Below are 5,041 nucleotides of genomic sequence, written 5' to 3' on the forward strand. Positions count from 1 at the left end.
AAAAAGGTCAGAAATTATCAAAAGAACTTCAGAATAGAATCTAAAAACATCTTTTTGGGGGGGGTACTGGGGATTGAACCTAGGGGAGCTTTACCACCAAGCTACATCACCAACCCTTTTTATTTTTTTGTGTTGAGACAGGGTCTCACTATGTTGCTTAGGGTCTTGCTAAGTTGATAAGTCTGGCCTTGAACTTGCAATCATCCTGCCTCAGCTACCCAAGTCTCTGGAATTACAGGTGTGTACCACTGCACCTGACTGAAACCATCTTTTTACATTCCTATTTAAACAGTGTGGAAAACATGTATATGTTAGTCACAGTGGAAATGCACAGTAGAAAGGCACAGCTCCTTTGTTGTTCACTTAACAATAACTACAATGGTTTGGAGACCTGTAGAATAGAAATGGCTGAGGCCAGAAGTGTGGCTCATTGTGGTCAGAGAAGTGATTTCGTGGAAGGATGTCCTTAGGGATAAAGATGAAGATAGAGAGGTCTGGGGCTGTAGCTCAGTGGTAGAGTGTAGCCTCACAGGTGTGAGACCCTGGGTTCAATCCTCAGCACTGCATAAAAATAAATAAATAAAAACAAAGATATTGTGTCCATCCATAACTAAAAAAATATTTTAAAAAAGATGAAGGCTTTTTTTTCAGTTGGGCACTGAGTGGTTCTTCGGATCATGTCTGGTGGCTTCACGGATTATAACAGAGAACATGGAGGCCCAGAGGGAATGGGCCCCGATGGTGTCCTCAAGAGCAACTGGAATGAGATTGTTGATAACTTTGATGATATGAATTTAAAGGAATCTCTTCTTCAGGGCATCTATGCTTATGGTTTTGAGAAGCCTTCAGCTATTCAACAGCGAGCTATTATTCCCTGTATTAAAGATCCAAAAGGTTGGGCTGGGGATGTGGCTCAAGCGGTAGCGCGCTCACCTGGCATGCGTGCCGCCCAGGTTCAATCCTCAGCACCACATACAAACAAAGATGTTGTGTCCGCCAAAAACTAAAAAATAAATATTAAAATTCTCTCTCTCTCTCTTTAAAAAAAAAAAAAAAGATCCAAAAGGTGATTCTGGCGCTTGGAGACTATATGGGAGCAACTTGTCATGCCTGCATTGTTCGAAATGAAATGCAAAAACTGCAGGCTGAAGCACCACATTTTGTTTTTGTTACACCAGGGAGAGTGTTTGATATGTTAAACAGAAGATATCTTTCTCCAAAATGGATCAAAATGTTTGTTTTGGATGAAGCAGATGAAATGTTGAGCCGAGGGTTTAAGGATCAAATCTATGAGATTTTCCAAAAATTAAATACAAGTATTCAGGTTGTGTTGCTTTCTGCCACAATGCCAACTGATGTGTTGGAAGTGACCAAAAAATTTATGAGAGATCCAATTCGAATTCTGGTGAAGAAGGAAGAATTGACCCTTGAAGGAATCAAACAGTTTTACATTAATGTTGAAAGAGGAGTGGAAGTTGGACACACTTTGTGACTTGTACGAGACACTGACCATTATGCAGGGTGTGATTTTTCTCAGTACAAGGTGCAAAGTGGACTGGGTCACTGAAAAAAAATGCACGCCGGGGACTTCACAGTTTCTGCTCTACATGGTGACATGGACCAGAAAGAGAGAGATGTTATCATGAGGGAATTCCAATCAGGGTCAAGCCAAGTTCTGATCACTACTGACTTGTTGGCTCGTGGGATTGATGTGCAACAAGTGTCTTTGGTTATAAACTATGATCTACCTATCAATCGTGAAAACTATATTCACAGAATTGGCAGAGGGGGTCAATTTGGGAGGAAAAATGTGGCTATAAACTTTGTTACTGAAGAAGACAAGAGGATTCTTTGTGACATTGCGACTTTCTACAATACTACAGTGGAGGAAATGCCCATGAATGTGGCTGACCTTATTTAATTCCTGGGATGAGATATATTTAAATGCAGTGCTCGCTGTTGCTGAATAGGCGATCACAATGTGCATTGTGCTTCTTTGGGAATATTTGAATCTTGTCTCAGTGCTCCTAATGGATCAGGAATACAGATTTTGATAGCAAAGCAACATTAGTCGTGAGCTCTTGTGAGGAAAGTCATTGGCTTTATCCTCTTTAGAGTTAGACTGTTGGGGTGGGTATAAAAGATGGGGGTCTGTAAAATCTTTCTTTCTTAGAAATTTATTTCCTAGTTCTGTAAAAATGGTTGTATTAGATGTTCTCTATCATTTAATAATATACTTGTGGACTAAAAGATATAAGTGCTGTATAAAATCAGCCAATTATGTTAAACTAGCATATCTGCCTTTATTGTGTTTGTCATTAGCCTGAATAAAAAGGCCTTTAAAATTGATTTTTTTAAAAAAGCATTTGAATGCATTTTGTTTGGTATTATATTTATTCAATAAATTATTTAATTAATGCTAATTGTGAACTGGACCCTGTTGCTAAGCCCCAGCAAGCAATCATATCCTAAGTAGGGTGAAACCCTCAGTAAAATTGCCATATTGCACATGTCTTAATGAAGTTTGAATGTTAAATAAATTGTATATTCTCTTTTTTTAAAAAAATGAAGATAAGAAACAGGGACAAATTTGTTAAGGAGTTGAATGCTATGGAATGATATTAGGATGTCATATCAGGTAAGATGCCTCCATTCAATGTTGTTTTTCTTCTTTATTAGGTGGGGAAGGGAGTAGTAGAAGTCCAACTCTGTGAGCTAGGTTTTTCTGGGGGGGGGGAATATATGTTTTCATTTATAACTGAAGGAAATAAAAATCCTCTCGGGGGCGGGGGGCTGGGATTGTGGCTCAGTGGTAGCGCGCTTGCCTAGCATGTGTGAGGCACTGGGTTCGATACCCAGCACCACATACAAATTAATAAAATAAAGGTCCATCAACAAGTAAAAAAAAATTTTTAAAAATCCTCTCAGAGTTTTCCCTTGTGAAGAATCTGTCTAGGACAAGGAACATGGAGCTCTTCTGCTGATAAAGAAACACGAGAGTAAAAGACTATCAGATCTAACCTCAATCATACCTTTGCAGCAGCTTAAGAAGGTGCTGCTTTTCACAAGGTTGTCTTAAAGAATGATTAGCACACAAACCACACATTTCTATTTTATACAGCATGCATATTTGTTTCTACAAACATATAAGACTTTAGTCCAGTCTGGCAAAATCCATGTTCCTAAACTTCCTCCTTTGCTATTGTGGAATGTAGCTGGTATCTAGAAAGTGTCCAAAAAGCGTGACAGGCCCCCACATATGAAGGCCATGGCCTCTGAAAGAATTCCAAGGGCAGGATCACTGAATGTAACAGCGTTAATTACTGTCAAGAATTTAAGGAAGGATTTCCAGAGTGTCTGCAGATGGCAATCTTGTTTTAATTTTTTTTTCTCTTCATAATGCTCTCCTACACTCCTTGATAGTTGAGTCCTGGATTATGGCCATGTTTTATTCCAACTAATTTGCTAGCACTCCAAGAAAATAAAGCATTTAACCCATCTTCCTGCCTAAAATGTTTGTATCTTCCCAAACACACATGTGCACTTGCACACATACACGTACGTGAACAACTGCCTGAAGTAACAAGTTCTATTCTCGTGCTGCCATTCCCACCCTGTAGGACCCCAACCAGTTCTGATATACTACTTAAATGAAGACTAGGAAATCCAGTCTTTCCTGTCTAGCCACCTTCATCATCATCTCCCACCCATCCTAGCTCTAGCCACCCTGGGTAACTGGCTGTATGCAAACTTACTTTGTACTTTCACACCTCTGGGCCTTTCCTGTTGATAGTTTCTAAGACTGGAATACCTTATAAACCATGAACCCTTTTCATCACTTAGAGCTCAACTCCTCTTTGAGGGTTTCTTTGCAACCACCCCTAATCCAAGACACACCAGACTAAGCTGTAATTCATTGCTTAGTCTGGTGTGTCTCTGTTTTTAGTGTATGTTAGTTGACCCTACATGAAAGCACCTATTTCTATCCCTTTTATATGAGCTATTTATAACAAGTAGGGCTAAACACCCCCTGAAAGTCATATGGTATGAGAAAGTACATATGCTTTAGATTCTGACAGACCTGGTTTCAAATCCTGATGTCTTTCTCTTGCTGCCTTACTTTGAACATGTAAATTTACTATCTTGACCCAATTTCCTCATCTGTAAAGTAAGGATTATTAAGAGTAGGTACATCATAGCTACGATGAAAGGATTTTAATGAGAAAAGTGAAGGTGCCAGGAACAGCACATAGTAAGTTCTGCATAAAAGATTAGTGCTCATTACTATTGCCATTGTTTGAATGTATCCCTGAAAGTAAACTCCGTATGGAAAAGAATAATCATTGTTTGTCCTCTGATGTACCTCTAACACCTAGCACTGGCTTGGCATGTGGCACATGCTTAAGAAATACCTTTTCTGTGGGTAGATGAATTAATGAATCTATAAAATTATTATCATTGTTAACATCCTTCTCCTCCTCTCTGAATGCTCCACTAATTATCATGGTGCTTTATACCCCACAGAAAAATTTCAAGTGCAATGTTACTGAAACATCTCCTATCCCTTGACCCTTTTGCTTTATCTTTTAACCCCTTTCTCCCCCGCCCTCAGTTTTAGGGATGGAACCCAGGGTCTCACATACGCTAGGAAAGCGCTTTTACTGCTGAATTATATCCTCAGCTTTACTCCTCTTTTTAAAATTCTCTTCTCTACGAAGTTCCTGTCCAGCAACAACCGCTTGGACTCGCCTTGCCTGCCCAGCAGGGGTTAGGGGAGGGAGTGGAAGACCGTGAGTGGGGCGTGGCCACCACGGCGCAGAGCCCGACTGCGCCTGCGTAGGCTGCGGCAAAGCTAAAGGCTCTCAGGCTTGCGCTCATTGCTGGCTAGTGCTGGTGTAAAAAGATCGCCCTTCTTTCCAGCGCTCACTTTTGATCCGCCCAGCTCTCGGGTCTCGGCTTTGTGCCGAGGCGCCAACTCACCTACGGTCCTCTCTGCGACGGATCGCTGACCTACCAGCTCCCGCTCCTGTCTCCTGGAACC

At 40.7% G+C, this 5,041-nt stretch overlaps 1 pseudogene; it reads left to right on the top strand.

The window, feature by feature from the left end:
* Nucleotides 1–677: 677 nt before the first annotated feature.
* Nucleotides 678–1,996, top strand: LOC143638527 (eukaryotic initiation factor 4A-II pseudogene; annotated as a pseudogene).
* The last annotated feature ends 3,045 nt before the right edge of the window (nucleotides 1,997–5,041 follow it).

This window comes from Callospermophilus lateralis, chromosome X (genome assembly GCF_048772815.1).
Source record: "Callospermophilus lateralis isolate mCalLat2 chromosome X, mCalLat2.hap1, whole genome shotgun sequence".
In the NCBI taxonomy this organism is placed as follows: domain Eukaryota; kingdom Metazoa; phylum Chordata; class Mammalia; order Rodentia; family Sciuridae; genus Callospermophilus; species Callospermophilus lateralis.